Below are 27503 nucleotides of genomic sequence, written 5' to 3'. Positions count from 1 at the left end.
CCAGCTACTTGGGAGGCTGAGGGAGGAGAATCGCTTGAACCTGGGAGGCAGAGGTTGCGGTGAGCTAAGATCACCACTCCAGCCTGGGCAACAAGAGCTGAACTCTGTCTCAAAAAACAAACAAAAACAAAAACACGATTTTGCAACCATCATAGCAATAACTGACTCAGGCAAGCATCAAAAATGCATGCTAAAACTAACCGGTGAAAGTCTGATGAGAAACAGGTATTTATAGCATCTCAAAATACCTCCCCACAAAGTACTCATTACTTTACAAAGAAGGAAATGATAATACCACAGGGGAAAAACCTGACACCACCTTCATCAAGTGGTCAAGGTTAAAGTTGGCAATAATGGGACAGACATCATGTGCCTCGTGAAATGAACCCCAGAGGATCCCCCTCATTACGTGGAATTCCTGCTAAAAATGCATAATATGATTCTAATCTCAAGGAAACGTCGGACACATTCAAATCGGGGGATTATGTATAAAACAAATGGTTCCACTTTAAGACACGTCAAGGTCATCAGAGACAAAGGCTGAAGAAATGACCAAGGGTAAGGAGAGACTAAATGCAAAGCACTGTCCTGGACTGGATCCTGGACCAGAAGAAATAAATGCTGTCAAGAACATTACTGGAAAAGTAACAGAACACAGACTGCAGAATGGGTATCATTGTGCCAGTGTTAAATTTCCTGAATTTGACACTTGAACTGTGGTAAGGTAAGAGAATGTCCTGGTTCTTAGAAAATAAACATAAAATTATTTAGGTGTAAAGGGGCATGATTTCTGCAATTTACTCTGAAATGGTTCTGAAAAGAAACAAATTGTAGAAAGGAAGATGATAGAGGCAAAATGTTCACAATAGGTGAAATGTATAGAGAAGTTATTTGTACTACCCTTCATTTCATCATTTTTTTTTAATACAAAGATTATTTAAAGTAAGCAGGAGACTGAATGGCAGATATAGGCTCAGTCTTTCATCAGCTCTTGAGTGGCAGAAAGGGATAGGAGTCTGAGGGCAGTCTCCATCTCCACATGCATTTTCTTGTTATGTTTTGAAATCACCCTCTCAGAGACCAGCTTCACCAAGTAGGCAGAATAAGCAGTCCCAGCAGAGAAATGCCCCACCCCTAATTCTAAAATGCTTCCCTGCTTTGAGGGGAACGGTCCATGCTTTTGGAAAGTTAGCTTAGAAAAAGTCCCTGGGGGCCCATGGGCTATTGGATAATATCACAGATATTTAGTTTCTAGCCCGGATGCTATTGCTGTTCTTAGTCCAAGGCCCACAGCTATGAAAAGGCTCCAGAGGGGCCATTTTTGATCTCTCTCACATCCATCCTTTGTTTCTGACTCCATTCTGCCATATTGAAAGAGTTCTCCACAACAACAGGGCACCGTCATATTCCATCTAGAAAGCCAACTCAGTTTTCTAGAACTTTCTAGAATTTTCCCTAGAATTTTCTCCATTTATATTTCCCATAATACTACACAGCTTTCTTGAGGAAGAGAGCTATTTATCTGCTTCCAGCATTCAGTTCACTTTAACATAACAGATGAAAAAATTCCTCCAGATTAATACATTTGATAATTCCCTATTGTCAACATTAGTAGCAAAATTCTTATTTTTGCTTTTCTTTGAATCATTTCAATCGGTTTGTAGGGAGGGTTATGGCGGGAAACTGAGGGAACTCTCATACTACCATCTTACTGGGAAGTGCCAGGTTTTGTTTGTTGTTTTGTTTTTACTGTAGACAAAATCTAACTTTTTTAATTGTAGAAAATTATATGTCCAGCCTAGGCAATGAAAGTACAAATTATGTTTTGTACAAATCATGTTTTGTGAACCCAAGATTCTAAAACAAAATTTCCAGAGAAACCACTTTGATTCTTCAACTCAAATATTTAGGTCAGTTTTCCAGTGAAAAGGGTAACTTTGGACTTTCAAAGACTTACTAGGCTAAACCGTATAAAATTGCTGATATTTGATCCTTTTTGGCAAAAATGGTAATTTCATATGAAATTGTTCAACAGTATAAATGAATGATTAACATAAACAAAAAGCACCAAGAAGTCACATCTAATGTGTGGTGAATAAAAACAGACCAGAGAACTTTATTTTTAAAAGAATAGTAACTTCTTATCAGCAAGATGTACAAGACACTACTAAATTCAGAGCTAACATTAAAAACTGGCTTTTTGTATTGAAATAAAAACTACCAAAAGTTAAACCCACTCTTTATTTCTTAAATTAAAACATTTTAATATTTATTAGATAATAAAATTCTGGCACTGAAAAAAAAATCTGGGCTGGGCACGGTGGCTCACACCTGAAATCCCAGTGCTTTGGGAGGCCAGGGCAGGAGGATTGCTTGAACCCAAAAGTTTGAGACCAGCCTGGACAAAATAGGGAGACATTGTCTCTACAACAAATATTTAAAAATTAGCCAGTGTGGTACTGCATGCTTGTAGCCCCAGCTACTCAGGAGGCTGAAGTGGGAGGATCCCTTGAGCCCAGGGGTTTGAGGCTGCAGTGAGTGGCAAATGTACCATTGCACTCCAGTCTGCGCGACAGAGCAAGACCCTGTCTCTTAAAAAAAAAAAAAAAAAAAGTAGTCATCTGGTTCAACTTCAGTACCACATTGAACTGATACAGTTCTTTCCACAGATAAAATTTTTAAAAATATGAATGAGGAACGTTTTTAGTAAGATTCCAAAATTTAACAATCTTTACTTCTCAGGAAGCCACTGCCTTTGAAAAAAGTTTTATTTCACTTTTTAAAGATTTCACATGTATCACTCTTATACAACCATTTTAAATTAGAAAGAAGATGGCCTAGATGAAATTGCAGAAAATTTCCCACTTATAAACCTCTTAAGCATAAAGAAAAAAAATAAAAGAACTGGATTCAGAGGGTGGTTTAGGAGAACTAATGCCATAAAAAGCCAAAAGACACAGTGAACAGGAGTCCAAATGAAATAGGCTGAAAGAACAGAACTTGAACAGACAATTCTAAATAGAATGGATGGCCAAAACTTACAAACGAGACCAAGTATCTCACTGTTTCCTGAATTTATCATGCATAAGAACCACCTAAAAGTAAAAGGGTTCATTAAAACGCAGAGTTCTGGACTTCACTTCCAGGGATCCTGATTCCATAGGTCTGAGGTAGGGCCTGAGAATGTTTTTTTGTTTTGTGTTTTTTTTTTGAGACGGAGTCTGGCTCTGTCGCCCAGGCTGGAGTGCAGCGGTGAGGTCTCAGCTCACTGCAAGCACCACCTCCTGGGTTCACGCCATCCTCCTGCCTCAGCCTCCCGAGTAGCTGAAACTACAGACGCCCACCACCACGCCCGGCTAATTTTTTGTATTTTTAGTAGAGACGGGGTTTCACCGTGTTAGCCAGGATGGTCTCGATCTCCTGACCTCATGATCTGCCCGCCTCAGCCTCCCAAAGCGCTGGGATTACAGGCGTGAGCCACCGCGCCCGGCCTAAGCTCCCAGGTGACGCTGATGTGCCAGTCCCAGGTCCGTGAGCTGTGAAGCCCAGAGGCAGCCAGCGTTATCCTCAGGGTAGTTCTAGACTCGAGCAGCCTAGAAGTTGATGTAGTTCTAGTGTACCAGTTCCTTCTCCTCTCCTTTCCTCTGGCCCACGGGTTAAGGGTTCCAGGGACAGGGGGCGCTCATTAAAATGTTTAGGGCCATAATCCTGAAGATTAACTTGGGGCAGAAAGGGGTTTCCAAGTATCCAGTGAACACCAGTTTCAAAGGTCTCTTACGTGGCATTGTCAAGATTATTCTGGTTTTGGAGTACTCCAGTCAGGATCCAATACATACGCATGGACTCTGAAAATAGCTGCACCCTTCTAAATTCACAAGGGAAAATGGGGCTCAAAGATATACAGGATCATACACTTTATTTAAATTAAAATAATGTATATAATTCATCTATTCCCTTACAAGATGTTTTCAGTCTACTTACAAATCAGTGACTAGTGAATACCAAATTGGCTATGGTTGAAATATTTTCTGGAATGCAACCACTATTTCTCTAAGCTGTCGGCTAAGTAATATAATCATTAACAATGTCATTCAAAACAAACTTCCAGGTAGAGGTTTAATAAGTTAAAATCTATCTCCTAACCTAATAAACATAACACCTTAAGACAAACAAACAATGCTGCAAGTACCTATAACACACTTTGTTTTTTTTTTTTTTGGAGACAGAGTCTTGCTCTGTCACCCAGGCTGGAGTGCAGTGGTGCGATCTCGGCTCACTGCAACCTCCGCCTCTTGGGTTCAAGCAGTTCTCCTGCCTCAGCCTCCCAAAGAGCTGGGATTACAGGTGCACACTGCCACACTCGGCTAAGTTTTTATATTTTAGTAGACATGGGGTTTCACCGTGTTGCCCAGGCCGGTCCTGAACTCCTGACCTCAAGTGATCTGCCCGCCTCGGCCTCCCAAACCTAAATAGATGTAATAATTTTCCTTGATTTCCCTTGGGAAAGGGCAATCTCTTTTTAGTAAGTTCATCATAAAGTCCCAAATTCCCTTATCATAATAAAATGAGGAACTATAAAAATTCATACCTCATGATAACATTCATTAGAGTACACTTAGTTATATGTTTATAACAGCTCTTCACTTCTAAATATATTAACAATGATTGTATTCAACCTTTTTAAAATTCGACAACCACAAGGAGCTTGGAATAAAAATTATAAGATGGTTATAAACTATTTTCCTTAAGTACTTTAAAGTTACTGGGAGATACTTCTTCAGAGGTATATTTCATTCTAAAAGGAAAATTAAAAATATTTTGTATTCTGAAAGCTATAATGCCCTGTATTTTCCTATGAAGAATTCCCAAGACACAGCATTAGAATTCTAATGTAGTTCTACATTAGGACTAGAAAGATAACTACATAGTTATCTAATGTAGAACTATGTAGATAGTTATAACTGTTATAAACATATAGCTAAGTGTACTATGTAGATAGTTCTACATTAGAACTATCTTTAACTAAAAAGCAGGGTACTGATAATTAACCAGTCACACACTATGGAGTAGCTCTATTAACAAGCGTGTCCTCTTACTGCATGTCCCTAGCTAGATCTGGTTATTCCTTGTATGACCTATTTCATGCTTTCTCCTTCTTCCCTCTTCTCACTTTCTTCTTGTTTGTTCACTTCCACCTTCCCCCTCCTAATATTCTTCTGCAAAGTCTTTTTTAAATTCTTCTGTGTTTTCTTTTCTGGACTTTACATTTTCAATCAAACTTTACTGCTCTCACCTCTTTCTTTTCATGTTATTCATGCTCCCCACACCCAACCCACAATAGCCCTGCCTCCTTTTTCTTTGTTTCAAATTACTGAGGACTTTTTTTCTCCAAGTGAACGGTTTAAACAGTCTACTCGCTTGCCCTGCAGGCCCAAACCAAAATCACAGTTGATACCATTTCCTATACCAGCTAGTGCTTCTAGGCTGTGGCACTCCTACTTTAACTGTGGGAACTTGACAGACCCACCCTGTGGTCTTGTGAAAGGGGCCTAGCGAACCAGAAGATGCCTCAGACTGAAAAAGAAAAAAACAAACGAATCTGCCTCACTACAGGTGAGGCAGCAGGGAGAATGTGAGCTACAGCCTACTCCACCCTTGTCTGACTCTTCCAATAGTCCACTGATGATGAGGCAGGTGAGGATACAGGTTATCAAGATTTTATCTTCCCATCCCATCTCACTCCTCCTTAACCCCCAGTATGTCACCAAGGCCCACTGCACCCACATTTAGCTACAGTTTCTTTTTTGAAATCTTCTATGTTTAAGGACTGAAATTTCATGGCTTTTAGTCTTTCTTAGAAACCTTCCACAGGATAAAGGAACATTTGGGCTTTTATTTATTTATTTATTTATTTATTTATTTATTTATTGAGACAGAGTCTCGCTCTGTCGCCCAGGCTGGAGTGCAGTGGCCAGATCTCAGCTCACTGCAAGCTCCGCCTCCCGGGTTCACGCCATTCTCTTGCCTCAGCCTCCCGAGTAGCTGGGACTACAGGCGCCCGCCGCCTCGCCCGGCTAATTTTTTGCATTTTTAGTAGAGACGGGGTTTCACCGTGTTAGCCAGGATGGTCTCGATCTCCTGACCTCGTGATCCGCCCGCCTCGGCCTCCCAAAGTGCTGGGATTACAGGCGTGAGCCACCGCGCCCGGCCTGGGCTTTTTTTTAAACAAAAAAAATGAATATAACTCATTCTGTCTAGCAATGACCGTATGTGTCCCTCAGACTGTTTTATAAATCTAAGACACGGTGGCGAGCGGACTCTGCAGTGACCCTCGTCCTTCTGGTATTCACAGACTTCCATAACCTCTGCCCCTTGAGTGCAGGCAGGAGCAATGACTTGCTTCTAATGAACAGAAAATGGCAACGGTGATAGACGTCACTTCCGGGATTAGGTTATATTATATAGGACTCCATCTTATATCAAACATCTATAGTGTACAGTATAATATATGGTGTCTACAGACTTCCTAGCTGGCTCTGAAGAAGTAAACAACTGAACTGAAAAGCCCATGTCACAAGGGGCTTAGCGCCGCTTCCCAGAAAAGAGCCAGCAACAAGCCTGGGCCCTCAGTCCTACAGCCACAAGGAAATGGCTTCCGCCAACAATCTGGGTAAGCTCGGGAGCATATTCGTTCCAAGCCAGGTCTCAAGATGATACTGAGGTCCAGCTGACACCTCAATGCATCCTTCTGAGAGCCCAGGTAGACGGCTCAGCTAAGCCAGGCCCAGTTTCCCAGCCCACAGAAAACGAGAGATAATAACTGTATGTCATTTTAAACCACTAAACTTGTGGTAATTTAGTATGCATAAATAGACAACTAATACAGATATAGGAGATCAATGAGCCTATTTTTTCTATATCTTAAACCTTTTTGCTATTTCATTGTTCTAAGAAGTATTTTACAATTACTCATCAATCATTCCTAATCATGCTAAAAAAAACTAAATAAAATGGAAGAATGATAGAATCACCTGGAGGATGGTACACAGTGACGTAAATCACCACTATTATATTATCTTTTAGTTTTCTTATTGCGTTGCTAAGACTATTGGCATCATCTTTCAATGGTATAAAAGAAGTTCAAAAACACTACTTTGTAGTCTTCTGTAACCTCTGCTGAAAACAACTGAGAATCTAGGATTTTTCCTTTTTGTACCCAAAATGGCAAAAAGAGGAAAAGTCACAGCAAAGGTATCTCACAACTGTAGGACAAATCAGAAAATGAATGTAGAAAGACAGGTAGTATCACCACAGGCTCTAATGATGTTGGTGAAACTGATCATAAAAGCAAAATCTCAGACTATGAGTCTTCAGATGACAATATCCTTGAAGAACTTTCTCTAGTTCAAGATGACACTTCCAGTTCCAGACCAAGATGGAATAGACACACTTCTCTCTATGCATCCTGCTAAACACAATTATAAACCCAGATATATAAAGAAGAAGGCTGGACACCATAGCTCACATCCATAATCCCAACACTTTGCAGGCTGAAGCGGGTGGATCACTTGCACTCAGGAGTGAGAGACCAGCCTCAGCACCATGGGGAAAACCCTGTCTCTACAAAAAATACAAAAATTAGCCAGGTGTGGTGGCAGGCATCTGCAGTCCAAGCTACTCGGGAAGCTGAGGTGGGAGGATGGCTTGAGCATAGGAGGCAGAGCTTGCAGTGAACTGAATTTGTGCCGGTACACTCCAGCCTGGGCAACATAGTGAGACCCTGTTTCAACAACCACCACAAAAAATTAAAAATAAGAAGACTCTGGAAGGTGGAAAGCAGAAGGCGGAAAGGGCAGAGTCACTAGGACCCAAGAAACAACACAGCAGTGAGTTCTGAGTTTTCTTTCTGCCTCATATATCCTAGAATGGGAACTAGAAACATCAGCAACCTGAAAACACCAACAGGAGCACACACACACACAAAAAAAAAAGGACTAAGAAAAGCCTGCTAACTCTATGCAAAGGACTCAATAAGGGGCAACCTACCAGGACAGAAAACGTCAGACAATCACCACTCTACTCCAGCCATACACCATGAAAACATATGGTCCCCTCCCCACCCTATCAGCAATGGCCAGGCAGGGAGCCTAGACTTCCACCCTTGCCCACTTGTAAAAAGGCCCCCTCACACCCATAATATGTGGATGAGGTCAGGAAAGACTGAGGGAGGGAGCTGGGACTTTCACTACCCTCCACCAGTAATGAGCCTCCCAGTGAGGCATGAGTGGAGGCCACAGGGGAAGCAGTAGCAGCACCCCTTCTCCCCTCTTAGTAAGGGTGGCGTCAGCACAGGCCTTATGGGAAACTGACCTCCCAACCCTGCACAGCTGGAAGGAGGAATCCCTCCCTGCTTCTGATGGATGCTTTGGACTTTCATCCCATTCCTACCAGCATAATAAGGTGGCACAGCCCCGCACCCTCCCAAAATGATGTCAGAAAAGGCCAGCTATGACAGACAATGTAAATAAAAGCCAGTCTTATAACAAACACCCAAAATGCCTTGAACACAACTGAAAAATCACTCATAATATTAAGAACCAGGAAAATCTCAACATCAGTGAGAACAAACTATGAACAGGTGCTAACACCAAGATGATGCAGATGCTGAAATTATCTTCTAAGGATTTTAAAGCAGCCATCATAAAAATGCTTCAATGGGTACATTAAACAAATTTTTAAAAACTGAAACCCTAAGCAAAGAAAAAGAAAATATAAAAACAATAGAAGTTTTTATAAATAAAAAAATAAACAAAAAACAAATAGAATATAAAACATAATAATTGAAACAAAAAAAAACTTAATGGGTGAGCTCAAGAGCAGAGGGAGAGAATCAGTGATCCTGAAGAAAGACAACAGCAATTACCCAATCTAGGCAGGAGAGAGAAAACAGACGAAGGAAAAAATTAACAGAGCCTCAGGAACCTTTGGAACTGTAACAAGAGATCTGAGATCTAACACTGCTATCGTCAGCATCACAGAAGGGATGGAGAAAGAGGGTGGGGTGGGAAAAGTACAGTCATGCCGCATATATGTACAGCAGTCCTGTAAGATTATAATGTAGGCTGGGCGCAGTGGCTCACACCTGTAATCCCAGCACTTTGGAAGGCGGAGGCAGGAGGATCGCTTGACGCCAGAAGTTCAAGACCAGCCCGAGCAACACAGTGAAACCCCATCTCTACAAAAAATACAAAAATTAGCTGGGTAAATGTAGTCCCAGCTACTAAGGAGCTGAGGCGGGAGGATCACTGGAGCCTAGAAGACTGATGGTAAAGTGAGCCATGCTTACACTACTGCACTCCAGCCTGGACATCAGAGCAAGCCCTGTCTCAAAAAAAAAAAAAAAAGATTATAATGGAGCTGAAAAATTCCTATCGCCTAGTGACACTGTAGCCATTGTAACGGGATAACACAATGCATGACTCACATGGATGTGGTGATGTTGGTGTAAATAAACCTACTGCACTGCCAGTCATATAACAGTCTAGCACATACAATTATGTACAGTACATACTTGATAATGACAATAAACTGTTACTGGGTTTTGTATTTACTGTACTATACTATACTTTTTATTGTTCTTTTAGAGTATACTTCTGCTCATAGGAAAAAAAGTTACCTGGAAAACAGCCTCAGACAGGTCCTTCAGGAGGTATCCTAGAAGGAGGCACTGTTCTCATAGGAGATGACAGCTTCATGTGTGTTACCGCCCCCGAAGGCCTTCCAGTGGGACAAGATGTGGAGGTGGAAGACAGGGAGACTGATGATCCTGATCCTTTGTAGGCCTAGGTTAATGTGTATGTCTCTTCATTTTTAACAACAAAGTTTAAGAAGTAAAAAAATGATAATTTTTAAATAGAAAAAGCTTATAGAATACGAATATAAAAAATATTTTATGCGGTTATACAATGTGTTTGTGTTTTAAGCTTAGTATTATTACAAAGGAGTCAGCTAAAACTTTTTTAAGTTAAAAAGTTACAATAAGCTAAGATGAATCAATTATTAATATTTTTTGAGACAGGGTCTTGTTTGGTCACCTGGGCTAGAGTGCAGTGGCCCAATCAAGGCTGACCGCAGCCTCAACCTTCTTGGCTCAAGTGATCCTCTCACCTCAGCCTCCAGAGTAGCTGGAAGTACAGGTACGTGCCACTACGTTCAGCTAATTTTTGTGCTTTTTGTAGAGACAGGGTCTCACTCTATTGCCCAGGCTGGTCTTGCACTCCTGAGCTCAAGTGATCCTCGCACCTCAGCCTCCCAAAGTGCTAAGATTCCACGTGTGAGCCACTACTCCCAGCCAGGTTAATTTATTGTTGAAGAAAGAATAATATTTTTATAAACTGAGTGTATCCTTAGTTCGGTATTTGTGAAGGCTACAGCAGTCTACAGGAGTGTACAGGAACGTCTTAGACCTTCACATTCACCCCCCACTGACTCGCTGATATCTAGAGCAACTTCTACTCCGGCAAGCTCCATTCATGGTGAGGGCCCTCTACGGGTGTACTGTTTCACCTTTTACACTGTATTTTCCGTTTATCTTTTCTATGTTTGAATATATTTAGATACACAAATACTTACCATTGTGTGGTAATTGCCTACTGTATTCAGTATGGTAACATGCTATATAGGTTTGCAGGCTAGGAGCAGGACATAGGTGTGTAGTGGGCTGTACCATCTAGGTTTGTGTAAGTAGACCCCATGATGTTCACACAACAAAACGACCTAACGGTGCATTTCTCAGAACACATCCCCATCATTAAGTGACACGTGACTGTACTTGGAGAAATAATAGCTAGAATTTCCCAAATTTGGTAAAAGACATAAACCTACATAAAGATTCAAGAAGTTGAGCAAAACCCACAGGATAAACCCAAAGAAACTCATGAAAAGAAACACCACAACTGAACTTTAGAGAACTAGAGACAAGGCCGGGCGCAGTGGCTCAAGCCTGTAATCCCAGCACTTTGGGAGGCTGAGACGGGAGGATCACAAGGTCAGGAGATCGAGACCATCCTGGCTAACACGGTGAAACCCCATCTCTACTAAAAATACAAAAAACTAGCCGGGCGAGGTGGCGGGCGCCTGTAGTCCCAGCTACTCGGGAGGCCGAGGCAGGAAAATGGCGTGAACCCAGGAGGCGGAGCTTGCAGTGAGCTGAGATCATGCCACTGCACTCCAGCCTGGGCGACAGAGCGAGACTCCCAACAAAAAAAAAAAAAAAAAAAAAGACAACTAGAGACAAAGAAGAAATCTTGAAATCAACCAGAGGGAAAACACATTATGACCTACTGGAGAAAAGATTCTGAATTACAGCAAATTTCTCATCAGAAACCATGGAGGCCAGAAGGAAATGGCACATTTTTTAAGCACTGAAAGAAAACAACTGTCAACCTCAAATTCCATCTATGGAAAATTATCCGTAAGGAATAAACGAAAAATCAAGATATTCTTATAAAAAAGAAAACTGATAGAATTTGCCATCAGCAAACCTATCTGAAAAGAATGGCTAAAGGAAGTTCTTAAAAAAGAAAGGAGATGATAAAGGAAGGAATCTTGCAGCATCAAAAAGGAAGAACTGAAAAAAAGAAAAAAATGCAAGGAGACATTCCTTTTCTCCTTGAGTTTTCTAACTTATGTTTGATAGTTGAGGCAAAACGCATAACATTGATGTGGTTCTCAATGTAAAAGAAATATTTAAAACAATTATAACCAGGCTAGGCAACCAAGCGAGACCCCATTTCTATAGACAAATTAAAGAGTTAGCTGGGTGTGGTGGCACATATCTGTGGTCCCACATATTTGCAGGGCTCAGGTGGGAGAATTGCTTGAGCCTTAGAGGTCAAGGCTGCAGTGAGCTGTGACAGAGTGAGGCCTTCTCTCAAAAAAAAAAAAAAAAATATATATATATATATATATATATATATATAAACTGGGGAGGGTAAAGGACTTCAAAGGAAACAAAGTTTCTATACTTCACTCAAACTGATAAAACATCAACCCCAGTAGACCATAAGTTATATATGTATACTGAAATACCTAGAGCAACCACTCAAATATCTATACAAAGGAATACACTCAAAAAACACTACAGATACATCAAAATTGAATTTTGAAAACGGTTTCAGGAACACACAAGAAGTCAGGAAAAAGAAAATTAAATCACAGAAGGAACAAACTATAAAGAAAGATAAAATGGTAGACTTGATCAAGCTTAACATAACAATAATCACATAAACATAAATGGTCTAGAGCTCTTGGGGAAGACTCTTTCAGATTCATCCTCCACCCCAGCCCCGGCCTCAGCCCCAGCCACCCACCCACCATGGAGAAGGCAGAGCTGGCCCAGCAGGCCAGGCACTATGACAACATGGCCACCCACACGAAGGCCATGACCAAGCGGGGCACCCAGCTGTCCAGTGAGGAGCGCGATCTGCTCTCAGTGGCCTACAAGTCTCAGTGGCCTACAAGTATGGGGTCAGGGACTACAGGTCCACCTGGAAGGACATCTCGAGCACTGAGCAGGAAACGGACACCTCCGATATGAAGTTGCTGCTGATTAAGTACTATGGGGAGAAAGTGGAGTCTGAGCTGAGATCCACCTGCACCATGGTCTTGGAATTTTTGGATACACCACGGTCTTGGAATTTTCTATATATTTTCTATATATTTCTATATATTCTCTATATATATTTTCTATGTATTTTCTATATATTCAATAGCCAATGCAACTAATCCAGAGACAACTGTCTTCTATCTGAAAGTAAAGGGGAATTACTTTCAATATCTTGCTGAAGTTGCATGTGGTAATGACCAAAAACAGATGGTACGTCAGGTGCAGTGGCTCATGCCTGAAATCCTGGCACTTTGGGAGGCCAAGGCGGGTGAATCACTGAGGACAGGAGTTCAAGAACAGCCTGGCCAACATGGCGAAATCCCCTATCTACCAAAAATACAAAAATTAGCTGGATGTGGTGGTGTGTACCTGTAATCTCAGCTACTCGGGAGGCTGAGGTAGGAGAATCACTTGAACCCAGAAGGTGGAAGTTGAGTGAGCTGAGATGGCACCACTGCACTCTAGCCTGGATGACAGAGCAAGACTCCATCTCAAAATAAAAACAAAACAAACAAACAACAAAAAACACAGATGACAGATAATTCCCAGGAGCTTACCAAGAGGCGTTAGATAATTTGATATGCAAGAGAGAGATGAAATCCCCACTTCCAATCTGCTTGGGGCTGGCTCTTAACTTTTCTACATTTTACTGTGAAAGCCTTAACAACCATGAGCTCACCTGCCCACTGGCTAAAATGGCATTTTTTGTTTTTTTGTTGGAGACAGAGTCTTGCTCTGTCTCCCAGGCTGGAGTGCAGTGGTGTGATTTCAGCTCACTGCAAACTCCGCCTCCTGGGTTCAAGTGATTCTTGTGCCTCAGCCTCCCGAGTAGCTGGGACTACATGTGCTCGCCATCATGCCAGGCTAATTTTTTGTATTTTTAGTAGACGTGGGGTTTCACCATGCTGGCCTGCCTGATCTCGAAATCCTGGCCTCAAGTGATCCATCCACCTGCCTTTATCTCCCAAAATGTTGGGATTACAGACATAAGCCACTGCACCTAGCCAGCCCTACAACAGCCTTCGATGAAGCCACTGCAGAACTCGATACGCTGAAGACTCAAAGACAGCCCCTCATCATGCAGTTTCTGAGAGACAACCTAACAACACCGTGGACATCACACAGTGCAGGAAAAGAACGTGATGCAGCAGAAGGGGCTGAACACTAAATGCATGCAGGGTGTTATCCTTCTTCCCTTCAAGAAGCCTTTTTTTTACCATGTCCATTCCTTATGAAACTTGGATTTCCTATAGCAAAGAAATCTATTCATGTGTATGGAACCAGCTGTTTACAGTATTTCCACACTGCAGCTTTGAGAAAACCTGATTGCCTGATTTGTGTCTGTCTTGGCCTTCCTGGTGTGCACTTACTCCTGTAGAAAAGTATTCACAGCTTCATTCCATATAAACCGAAAGGAACTTGAAGAAACCGATGTAGAGGACATATTTGTATCTGGTATTTAAGTAATCTTAACCAGTTCTGCAAGTGACTGTGTTTTGTATTACTGTAAAGATATGAAAATGTAGTTAATTACAATTTGAAGAGTGTTCCACAGAATTTTTTTTTTTTTTTTTTTTTTTTGAGAGACAGAGTCTGATTCTGTCACCCAGGCTGGAGTCTAGTGGCACAATCTTGGCTCACTGCAACCTCCGCCTCCCAGGCTCAAGAGATTCTCCTTCCGCCTCAGCCTCCCAAGTAGCTGGGACTACAGGCATGCACCACCATGCCTGGCTAATTTTTCTGTTTTTTGTAGAGATGGGGTCTCACTTTGTTGCCCAGGGTGGTCTCGAACTCCTGACCTTAGGTGATCTGCCCACCTCAGCCTACCAAAGTGCTGGGATTACGGACAGGAGCTACTACACCCAGCCAACCTCCTAATTTCTACATTCCCTCCCTTGCTCTTTGAGATTTCCTTTCAGTAAGCAATTTTTCTATGCTGTTAATATATTCCTTTTTAGTAGGAATGCAGAAGTATTAGACTGAATGGAAAAGCACTTGCCATCTCTGGGCTGGAGGCCATAAATTTGAAATGCCTCTTATATCACATATTACAGAGGTCATGTACATCTGTGGCAACAGGGAGTTTCCTATTCACTCTTCATTTGCTGCTGTCTATGTTGACGTCTCTTCCCAATACGAATTCACTTACACCTCCTGCCTTTGCAGTTCTGGTATTCACTTTACTGTGTAATAGAAGTAGCATGCTGCTGCCAGAACACAAGCATTGCTTTTGGCAAATTAAAGCGCATGTCATCTCTTAATACACTAGAAAGGGGAAATAAGTACACACGTCCAAGTCTAAAAGTTTAGTCCTTTTCCATGCAGATTTGTGCACATGTGACAGAGGGTATCCAGCCTGTCTAGTGATTGTTCTTTAGAGCTGGACCACGACTATGTGCCGCTAATCACTGGCTGTAGTCCCAAAAGAGCCTTCTAAAAATGCTATGCCCTGTGAAACAGCAGAGGAACACAAAATAAAGTCTCATTTTATAAACCATTTACTATGGCTTTGTAACAACTGCATACCCGTACTTAAGAAATAGGTGAATTTATTACTTTCTAAGGTTTATTGATATCTCCCTTTTATCTTATGTAAATTGTAGTCATGATGCCTATATTTCTGCATTGTGATCCACTTTTTTAGGGGTGCCTGGAAATGTACAGAATTGGACTGCATTTCTGAGAGTGTTTTACCGTAGATCAATTTCATGGGCCATCTCTTTCTCAGATGTAAATGATCTCTGGTGAAGTGTTATATGGAATAAAGTGGACATTTTAAAACTAAAAATAATATAAATAGTCTAAATGCACCAATTAAAAGGGAGAGTGGATTTTAAACTATGATCCAATTAAATGCCATGTAAAAGGATGGCATCCATGCCATGGAATCCTCCTCAGCAAGGTAACAGAGCAAACTACTCAAACACCCAGCAACTTGGATGGGCCTCATGGGCATCATGCAGAATAAAAAATTCCAATCTCTCACACACTGTACGATTCCATTTATACAACATTTCCAAAATGACAAAATCATACTGAAGGATAGCAGACTAGGTTCCCAGGGGTTAGGGATGATGGGGGATGCAGGGGTTGGTGTGACTATCAACACCACAGGGGAGATCTTTGTGGTGATAGAATTGTTCTATAGTGGTGGTTACAAGAATCTAGATGTGATAAAAGGACACAGAACTATCCACACTCAAAATACCAATGCCAATTTCCTGATTTTGATATTGTACATTATATACACCTAAGTTATCCCAAGAAGTAACTGTCAGGGAAAGATGGGTGAAGGCTGCACTGTATCGCTCTGTCTTTGCAGCTTCCTTTAGTTCCACAATTATTTTTAAATAGATTTTTTTTAAAAAGCCAAGCAGAAAAGAATCAATGATCGAATACTAATTATTAAGGGCAAAAAGAAAATAGGGCATGTTCATCCAGTGGGTCATTCAACTGAAAGGACTTCACCACAAGGTTTGTCAGAGGAGCCCAGAACAAGGGGATGTGTAACAGTACTCTTTTGTCTACTGTGTATTTGTGCAACAATATTAACTGGATGGGTTAAGAAGACAAATGCTAAAGGTTGATGTACACACGAAAGTGATTAGAGAGAGAGAGAATGTTAAAAAATGTTTCATTGATCATTCTAATTGCTGTTTATAAACCTAATAATAAAAATGTTTTACAACTGAAAAGATGGCCATTCTCTTTTCAAAATTGTTAGCTGTCAGTTTTCAAAAACTGCCATTTGCATTTGATGATTCGAGTGCAGAAGAACTAGAAGTAGCGATAAGCTGGCTGGGTGCGGTGGCTCCTGCCTATAATTCCAGCACTTCGGGAGGCCAAGACAGGCAGATCATTTGAGGCCAAGAGTCTCAAGACCAGCCTGGCCAACACGGTGAAAACCCGTCTCTACTAAAAATACAGAAATGAGCCAGGTGTGGTGATGGGCGCCTGTAATCCCAGCTACTTGAGAGGCTGAGGCAAAAAAAAACCACTTGAACTCAGGAGGCAAAGGTTGCAGTGACCTGAGATTGCATCACTGCACTGCAGCCTGGGCAACAGAGCAAGACTCCATCTCAAAAAATAAAATTAATTAAAAATAAATAAATATACTCTGAAATCTCCTCACATTTGCTTACATTAATGCTCATTAATCCTCTCTTCTTTACACAGACCCCAGTATCAGCCCTTTTATTCATCTCCTGGCCAGGAGCACAAAACTGTTGTCCATGCCTTTTCCTTTTCCCCTTCATTATCCTTTGCACCTTACATTTCTAACTGGAAACCCTTCAATGACTACCTGCTTGACTCTCCAACATGATCTCCTCACATTGCCCAGGATCTTTCTTGCTTCAGTATTAGCAAGCTGCCTGGAGTGCTCCAAGCCCACCCACTATGAGTTTCATTGCTCTACGTTCATGCTGTCTGCCTACCAGACCCACCTTCTCTTTCTTTATTGGAAAAAAATTCCATGCATCCTTCAAAATACTCTTTCGTTGTCTTCCTGTGAAGTTTTCTCTGATCTCTATCCTCTCTTTAGCTCCTTTTTATCTTGTTAACTACATTATTTTATATCAACACACACTGTACTATAATTACATACTTATCTCTTTTTCCCTCCTCAGCTGTGAGTTCCCTGACAGCAGGTTTGTCAGGAGTTCCTAAGACTATCCCCAGGTTCAGTGATTCACTTGACGGACTCACAGGACTCAGGGTTGAGTTGCAGCACAGGGAAAAGACACACAGAGAGAAGTTTGGAAGAAACCAGGTACGCAGGGACACAGGACGCACTTACTTCCCCCAGTAGCAAGTGCTGACAATGTGTGCAACGTGTTGTCTACCAGGGAAGCTCATTGGAGACTCAATGTCGAAGAGTGTTACTGTGGGCTGGTCCCATAGGCACCCGCTGCCTAGTACATACCAAAATTTCAGACTCCAATAAGGAAACCAGGTGTTCAGCATAACCACACAACTTGTACAAACAGTCTCGGCGCAATGAGCCACTCTTCTCATGTAGGCAAAGATTATTATCAGGGTTTATCAGCCAAGTTCCCAGAGGCCAGCCAAGGACCAGCCTTTCAAGCCGGCCTTTCTGACTATTAGCAGTCTCAGATTTGCCATGTTAACTCTTTTCTGCACAGCAGGAATCATAGTTTCGTCTTTTTTCCCCCTAAATGCCATTGCCTTACAGAATGCCAAGCAATAAGTAACAATGTCAGGGAACTGAGGCAAATCCTCTTAAACTAAAAAAAAAAATTAAAAAATTGATCCAGAATATGCACAAAATTCGTTAAACCATTACTTATAAGATTAAGCTAATTACAGTAATTGTAAAATGGAATATTATGGACCCACTACAGTTCTTGGTATGGGAAACATTTGTGATATATGAAGCAAAAAATGTACATGATACAATACGCGCAGCATAAGGGCAATCCCATTTTTTGAGGGAGACAGATATGCAGTACTGTGAGACAAATTAGCAAACGTGGGAAGCCGTGTTTGCCATTTCCGCTTGAACCCCTGAGTTTGTGACAAAACGCTCCCTGGAAGAATGCTTTGAAGACAAATACGGTAGAGCACATGGCCCACCACAACTCTTGCCTGAGTCATGATGTTTCTTACAGGATGAATGACCTGCCCTTGCCTTTTTCTGCACGTGAGATAACCTCTGACGGGGTGAGTGCGTATGCTTCTGCAAGCTATAACCAGATGTCCTCTGACACCCAAACCTTGTGATTCCACTTTTATGGAACTTTCTGAGCAAGTGCGATATGATTTTACCTGGAATGGACCCGCACTACCAGCATATAAGCAGTGGCTGAAACACTGCCAGACCCATCTCACCAGACCTCTCCAAAGGACCACTCCTAGGCTACTGGCCTCGGGCTATAGTCCTTAGCAAGACTTCTGAATAAAATTAACTTTAATTCTTTAAAAGCTTGATTTTTTTCTTTAGTTGACTATACATATAATATATACTACATATAATATCATATTCGTATGTAAGTATATGAGTATTTACTATATATCATATTAGTACTCTATATTATATTAGTATATATTGCATTATCTATCTATCTATCTATAAGGTAGGTCTCAGAACCCCTTTGCACTCTCTTCAAAATTAGACGACCCCAAAGACCTTTGGTTTATGTGAATGATATCAATCAACATTTACCATATTGCAAATTAAAACCAATAAACTTTTAGAAGACGTATTTAAAATTCATTTAAATTTGAATGATGGCCGGGCACAGTGGCTCATGCCTGTAATCCCAGCACTTTGGAAGGCCGAGGCAGGCAGATTACCTGAGGTCAGGAGTTCAAGACTAGCCTGGCCAACATGGCAAAACCCCGTCTCTACTAAAAGTACAAAAATGAGCCAGATGTGGTGGCAGGCGCCTGTAATCCTAGCTACTCAGGAGGCTGAGGCAGGAGAATCACTTGAACTGGGAGGCGGAGGTTGCAGTGAGCTGAGATTGCACCACTGTACTCCAGCCTAGGGAACAAGAGTGAGACTCTGTCCCCCCCCCCCAAAAAAAAAAATTCCATTACATGTTAGCATAAATAACACATTTTATTAAAAATAATTGTTTTCTTAAAAAAATTAGTGAAAAGAGTGACATTTGCTCACATCTCCTTAATTCAGCTGAACAGAATATAGCTGAGTTCTCATCTGCTTCTGCTATTTCTTATGAGAGGGGAAAAGGTCATTATAAAAATGGTCTTCACTTCATGAACCTCCTGAAAGGGTCTAGGGATCCCCACAGGTCCTTGGATCACATGTTCAGAACCACTAGTCCAGAAAAATGAAAGAAAATATACCAAAAATGTTAACACTGCTCTAAAGATTCAGTTCACTGGTACTTTATTTAAGATTTCTATGCATTTGCATCCTATTAGGTAAGGCTGATCTATTAGTCTCTTTTTAATGCCATTCTTGTCCACTACTGGTTTCAGAGTCCAGTACAACTTTATCCACTGTATCCATTGTACAATGGGTCTAGAACTGGACAATTACTCACATCCCCAAAACCTGATTAGTAATGCTTCTGAAGCAGCACAAAAAGATCAGTTAATGTTCTGTAATAACCCAATGTTCTCAATTTAGTCCCCTCTAATACGTCAGCCATGAATAATATCCTTTCAGAGTTAAGAATATATCAAACACAGATTCCAGACAGCCTCTGAGCACAGCACATGTACTGCTTAAGAAGCTTTCCAACCTGGAAAAATTAGGTTAGGAGTCTGTTTCAGGAAATGGATGCTAGCCAACGAAGCTGACCATAAAATAATACCATGCCAAGTGCAAGGTCTACACTGGCCAACTTTAACATATCAGCAAGACAGACTGCTGACCAATGTGGCAGAGGCTAGGTCTACATTCTAGACCCTCCTTAGGTCCTGTTTTAAAGTTAGGTCCTTATTTATAACACCTGAGACATTCAAGACTCTTCTTTTTAGAAAGTCAATATGGCAAAAACTTTCTTATGCCCTGATACTGTGTGTGTATATTTACAGCTTAAAGAGTCCCAGGTGTGCTGGTGACAAACCCTGGCTGCCAATCAGAATCACCTGCGGGCACGTTCAAGCCCTTCCCAGGGGGATGTCTAACTTCTAGCCTAACAGAGTGAGAGAGCTCTGTTATGAGCCTTCCCACAAAGCAACTATAAAGCTGGTCAAGAGTCAAAAACAGGTGCTGGAGAGGATGTGGAGAAATAGGAAAACTTTTACACTGTTGGTGGGATTGTAAACTAGTTCAACCATTATGGAAAACAGTATGGCGATTCCTCAAGGATCTAGAACTAGAGGTACCATATGACCCAGCCATCCCATTACTGGGGATATACCCAGAGGATTATAAATTATGCTGCTATAAAGACACATGCACACGTATGTTTATTGCAGCACTATTCACAATAGCAAAGACTTGGAATCAACCCAAATGTCCATCAGTGACAGATTGGATTAAGAAAATGTGGCAATATACACCATGGAATACTATGCAGCCATAAAAAAGGATGAGTTTGTGTCCTTTGTAGGGACATGGATGCAGCTGGAAACCATCATTCTTAGCAAACTATCACAAGAACAGAAAACCAAACACCGCATGTTCTCACTCATAGGTGGGAACTGAACAATGAGATCACTTGGACTCGGGAAGGGGAACATCACACACCGGGGCCTATCGTGGGGAGGGGGGAGCGGGGAGGGATTGCATTGGGAGATATACCTGAGGTAAATGACGAGTTGATGGGTGCAGCACACCAACATGGCACAAGTATACATATGTAACAAACCTGCACGTTATGCACATGTACCCTACAACTTAAAGTATAATAATAATAAATAAATTAAAAAATATATATATTTGAAAAAAAAAAAAAAAAGAGTCAAAAACAGCCTAGTTGGTGCTCTGGAAATGAACCAGGACATTCAACAACCTGAGACGTGTTTATTCATGAAAACCACCGGACTTCAGGTGGGAACAGCACAAGTCTGTGACTTCTCCAGCCAGGAGCTGCCCTCATCTCTCCTCCCCCCAGCTCTGTCAATTCAGACGTTAACAAGCCTGGGGCAGGCCTTGAAAACTAGCATACTCACTGTCGCTGCTGGCAGGGACTCAGTGGATTCAGAGCGTCCTCAGTGACAGCAGCAAGCCCAGAGGCAGGCGAGCAGCACGGAGGGCCAGAGGCCTGCAGCCATGAGGCTGCTGCTCTACCTGGGACAAGCAACGGACCGGCGCACCAGCTGGAGACTCAACAGGGAGGCCTTGAAAGCGAGACGGCTGTAGGGAGCTTAAAAAGCTCTTCATGCATCCCAGGTGGACGAGAGGCTCTGAGCATGCGCAGCAGACAGCAGTGTAGGCCCACACCATCCACGCACACCTGGTCATTAGAGCCGATGCGTGCACACACAGAGAAGCTGTAAAAGGAGACCAGGGCAAAGTACAGCTGGGGCGCACTCGCAAATAGCTTGCAGTGCCCTGTGCTCCACAGTCCAACAGGTCCTGAGCAGAGAAGGGAGCCCTACCCGCTCGAGGTGTCTGACTACAACCACTGACCAATCTTTGCTGAACGCTATGCTATGCAGACACAGGGGCAAGCTCTCTAGGAAACCAGGCTTAAAAATAAAAACTAATCAAAACGGAAGTACAGAGATATCCAGAGTCAGACACAGCCGGAGAGTCAGACTTGAGATTTAGTCCAGTCCAGTTACTTAAACAAATGAGCAAATAAAACAATCACCATCCACTTGAGTTAAAAATGTAAAGAATCCAGACCTGCATCAATGTATTACCTAAAATACAGGGCAGTCAACAAAAACTCACAAGACAGCAAAGAAAAAAACCAGGACCCATAGTCGGGGGGGGAAAAAAAATTCCAGCAGTCGATGGAAATGGTCTCTGAGTATTCCCAGATGGGGGATTTAGCAGATGAAGACTTCAAAACAGTTGCTATAAATACGTTAAAAGAACTAATAAAGCCAAGTTGAAAGAACTAAAGGACCATGTGAGGAAACTGACTCAACGAAGAGAGAACATAAAGAGACAGGAAATATAAAACAAAATGGAATTTAGTTGTTACAGCAACTAAAATTAAAATTCACTAGAGAGGCTCGGCAGCAGATTTCAGATGGCAGAAGAAGAGAAGAATCAGTGAACTTGATGTCAGGTTAACAGAAATTATCGAGTCTGAAGAACAGAGGGAAAAAAGATTGAGGAAAACTGAACAGACTGAACAGAGAGGCCTCAGAGTATAGGATACCCCCAAGTGTGCACAGAAGGAAATAGAGAAAAAGTAGGAGAAAAAAATATATAGGAAAAAGTAATGACTTTCTGCAAACTAGGAACAGAGGGAAACTTCCTCCACTGGATAAAGAACACCTTCTTGAAGGCAGAGGAGTCTTTGAAAAATGTCAGTCAGACCGTGGTGCACCCTCGGCATAAAGCTTCCCACTGAGGAATGAAATCCAAAGGTGTCACTGTGCCTCAATGTCCAGTGTGACCTGGCCCCTGCCTGCTTTTCCAGCTTTATCTCCCACCACACCCCCGACACTCGCTACCCCTAACAATGCTTTCACCACACTAGCTTTCTTTTATTATTATTATTATACTTTAAGTTCTAGGGTACATGTGCATAACGTGCAGGTTCAGTGACAGACTGGATTAAGAAAATGTGGCACATATACACCATGGAATACTATGCAGCCATAAAAAAGGATGAGTTCATGTCCTTTGTAGGGACATGGATGCAGCAGGAAACCATCGTTCTCAGCAAACTATCGCAAGAACAGAAAACCAAACACCGCATGTTCTCACTCATAGGTGGGAACTGAACAATGAGATCACTTGGACTCGGGAAGGGGAACATCACACACCGGGGCCTATCATGGGGAGGGGGGAGGGGGGAGGGATTGCATTGGGAGTTATACCTGATGTAAATGACGAGTTGATGGGTGCAGCACACCAACATGGCACAAGTATACATATGTCACCACACTAGCTTTCTTTTACACTCTAACGTGCCACACTCACTCTGGCCTCAGGACTTTTGTACTTGCCGTGATACTGCCGGGACCCCTCTTCACTCCAACTGTCTAGCTCCTTATGATTTAGGTCTCAGTTCAACTGTTACCTCCTCAGAGAGGCATTTTCTGACCACTGGCATCTAAACAGCCGTCATTCCCACCTCAGTCACTTGCCATCGCCTCAGCTTGTTTGGTTGTCAGTATTCATCCCTCTCTGAAATAACTCAGTCTGCCCAGTTGCTCAACTATGACTGTGTAATGTCCCCGCACTGAGCCTCTCTGTAAGTAGGCTCTATATAGCAAGGACATTACCTATCTTGTTTACCATGAAATTGCCAGTGCCTAGTGGATCGCCACCTAGTACATGCTCAATAAACACTAAGTGAATGAATAAATTAACTGAGCTGAAGAGAGAAAAAGCAGCAATATGAAGAAAGCTACTTAAGATCAAAATCACTATGCTGGCCTATGTAAAAAGTGTAAAAGCACGATGTAAGCAGTCGCTTACATCTGTAATCCCAGCAGCTGGGGAGGCCGAGGCGGGTGGACTGCTTGAACTCAGGAGTTTGACACCAGCCTGAGCAACATGGCAAAACCCTGTATCTACAAACAATACAAAAATTAGCCATTCAGCCTGGGCAACATAGCATGGCCCCATCTCTACCCTCCAAAAAATACAAAACGTAGCAGGGTACGGTGGCATGCACCTGTGGTCCCAGCTACTTGGGAAACTGAAGTGGGAGGACTGCTTGAGCTCAGGAGCCCGAGGTTGCAGTGAGCAGTGATCATACCACTGTCCTCCAGCTTGGGCAACAGAGCGAGACCCTGTCTTAAAAAAAAAAAAAAAATAGCCAGGCATGGTGGCAGGTACCTGTAGTCCCAGCTAGTTGGGAGGCTAAGGTGGGAGGATGGCTTGAACCCAGGAGGCAGAGGTTGCAGTGAACCATGATTACACCACTGCACTATAGCCTGGGCAACAGAGCCAGATCCTGTCTCAATTTAAAAAAAAAAAACAGTATTATGCCAATAAAACACTAATATCCTGTAACTAGGACTAGCAAATTGCCCTCAGGATCAAATCTGTTACTGCAGTAGTTTATGTGCTGAGACCAATAAGGTCATTGTTCACTTACGCCTCCACAGCTGAGCAAATAGGCTTCTGGAGAGTACCCCGGAGGCACAACTCACCTGTGGGAACAAACATCCCTTAAGGCAGGTGACAGGAGGACCTCCGGAGTGCTACATTTCTACCTGATCGTTAACCCTCGCTTTCTGATAAGGAAACCCAAGTTACTTACGTTGATTCCAAGAAGCTCCCCTGAGAAGAGGGTTTACTGAGCTTCTAGATCTGATCAGCACACTGAAAGATCACCTTTCATTATTGCCCCAGCAAAACGCTTGCCCTCCCCCCATTTTAAGCACAGATTGCAATGCTGTGCAGATTTCACAGGTGTGATTAATTCATTGGCTCGTGGACTCTCTCAGGTGCAGAGGTTCATAATGATCTTGAATGATGGTTCTAAATAGCAGGGACCTTCATCCCCCGGCACACCTAAGCGAGTTCAGCAGCAGCATCCAGGCTCCTTGTTCCACCTGATCATGGCCAGTTGTTCTCTACCACCACCTCTCACTTCATGAACAGGGTGACTGCATGCTATCTTTGCCTAGGATGGTTCCAACTGACAACTGTCACCCCAGCATGACTGTCAACAGTACTCCCTTTACTCTCAAATGCCCTGCTCTGGACAGTAAATCATATGATCACCCTAGCTACAGAGGAGATAACTATTATCCATTTTAAAAGTATTTATAGTGGAACAATTGATTAGGTGATTGTGGAGTAGTCCGAACTTAATGAAAATCAACTAACAGTAAAATTCCCATTATTGAACACAAAGACCTCAGTGTGCCCAAACCCTGAAAATGAGAAAACCAATGCAGACGTTGAACAGATTTATAAAAATAATAACACAGAGGTTTTGATATGGTGCCCTAAATGCTATCCACCATGTATGTAGGCACAAAAAAGCTACTTCTACTCTTTTATGTCATGACCTAAACCCTAAAAGTTAAGCTTTTGAGTGAAGAAGAATGAAAATTCTAGACAATAGCCAGTTTGGATGAATTTGGACGAGAATCTTGCTAGGAACTAGAGAACGGAATGGTGTAAGAAGTGGCTTCAGAGTGACATCAGCAAAAATGGTAGAGGAGGGACTACCGAGGTGTGTCCCTCCCCAGAAGTATCAAACTGATGTGAGTTTTTTTATTTTTATTTTTACGATCTCAGCTCACTGCAACCTCTGCCTCCAGGTTCAAGTGACTCTCCTGCCTCAGCCTCCCGAGTAGCTGGGACTACAGGTGCACGCCACCATGCCCAGCTAATTTTTGTATTTTTAGTAGAGACAGGGTTTCACCATGTTGGCCAGGATGGTCTCGATCTCTTGACCTCGTGATCCACCTGCCTTGGCCTCCCAAAGTGCTGGGATTACAGGCATGAGCCACTGTGCCTGGCCTCATGTGAATTTAAAAAAAAAAAAAAAAAGATGTAGAATATACATGGCATACTACTACCTGTGTGAAGTTTTTAGATACTAAAATTATATATATGTACATATATACATACATAAAAAGTGAATATTCACATCCATAAATCAACACATAAAAATGTACTACAGGAGTACACAACATGATGTGGTTTGCCCCAGTCTAGGCAGGGTGGCAGAGATGGAAACTGGGTGGGAGACTTTAGGGAGATCTGCCATGCTTTCTTCATTAAAAATGAAAAAAAAAAAGAAAAGACTAGAAGTAAATATTAAAAATCTGGGCCAGGCACGGTGGCTCATGCCTGTTATCCCAGCACTTTGGGGAGGCCAAGGGAGGCAGATCGCTTGAGCTCAGAAGTTTGAGACCATCCTGGCCAACATGGTAAAACTCCGCCTCTACTAAAAATACAAAAATTAGCTGGGTGTAGTGGCAGGCGCCTATAGTCCCAGCTACTTGGAAGGCTGAGGCATGTGAATCACTTGAATCTGGGAGGCAGAGAGAGGTACAGTGAGCTGAGATCACGCCATTGCATTCCAGCCTGGGCAACAGAGAGAGACCCTGTCTCCATTTTTATTAAAAATTAAAAATCTGAGTAATAGTAATATAGGTGTTTCTGTATCATTTACGATACTTTTCTGTATAATTTTTAAAAATTTAAATGGGGTAGAGTGGTGTGCAGGCATGGCCTCTGCCTCCTTAAGAAGCTCATTGTTTAGACTTCAGCCTAGTTTATTTTTGCTGGCTGCTAGTAATCACTGCTTCTTTTTATAAGTGTTTATGCTCACAGAGCACCCAATGAATATCTGTCCGCAGATGTCAAGCTCTGCAATCTGCGGTAGCCACTTTCTCGTCCTTTAATAACAGTAATAATGGTATCTGCCTTTATTTTACCTCCTAGCACTTCTCCCGATCTTACAGCTCCTCTCCGATCAACAGTGGAATGAGAGGGGAAAAAAAAAAAAATCATAGCAGTCTCATGAGAGCTAAAATGACCCTTGCAAGATGAAAGAGCAAACTACAAGAGAACCAAGGTCTCCAGACTCCCCAGTGATAGCACAGCCATTATTCCTCAGGAAAAGAAAACCACGAACAGCATCTGGAGAGGTCAACGACTTCCGCAACCACTCTGCCTGTCCCTTCTGAGAAGGGACCAAATCCTACCATTCCACAGCAAGGCTGCTCACGTGTAATCTCCGGAGTTCTTTCTGGATCTTCTCTGTGACTTAATCCAAACAGTGAGACATCTGTTTGGAGTCAAAAATTCCACCATTCCACAACATACCTAACCCTCAACAGGACTTGCTTTTACAAAATGGTTTCAAAGTAACCTAAGTTCCACACTGTGAATCTACATTTTCTGGCTATTTGTAATAATTTTTTGTCAGTTGCCTCAAGTTTACTTTAATCAACTGTAATAGACCAAAATATATAGGTTAAGCCTACGACATCCTCCCCTGTGATGCAGTCAATGTCAGGGGTATTTTAGTGAGCACAGTTTTTTTTTAAGAGATGGGGTCTCACTATGTTGCCCAGGCTGGTCTCGAACTCGTGGTCTTATGAGATCCTCCCACCTTGCCCTCCCAAAGTGCTGGGATTACAGGTGTGAGTCACTGCACCCCGCCAGTGAGCACAGCTGACCACAAGCTGCTTTTCAGGTCCATGATAAAAGGAAAATATTATAAGATTAATGAGATTTACTAATTAGATATATGCACTGATAATGTGTTTTATTTTAATGAAAAGCCATGAGATTTAT

The 27503-nt window shown here is 42.2% G+C and overlaps 1 protein-coding gene across 5 annotated transcripts in view; it reads right to left on the bottom strand.

Annotated features, from left to right (window-relative positions):
• Window positions 1-27503, bottom strand: part of MGAT4A (alpha-1,3-mannosyl-glycoprotein 4-beta-N-acetylglucosaminyltransferase A) — a 130879-nt gene that overhangs the window by 80740 nt on the left and 22636 nt on the right. The window lies entirely within an intron of this gene.

Source organism: Papio anubis, chromosome 14 (genome assembly GCF_008728515.1).
Source record: "Papio anubis isolate 15944 chromosome 14, Panubis1.0, whole genome shotgun sequence".
Taxonomy (NCBI): domain Eukaryota; kingdom Metazoa; phylum Chordata; class Mammalia; order Primates; family Cercopithecidae; genus Papio; species Papio anubis.
The sequence above is the reverse complement of the archived record's forward strand: the minus strand, read 5'-3'. Positions and strand labels throughout refer to the sequence as shown.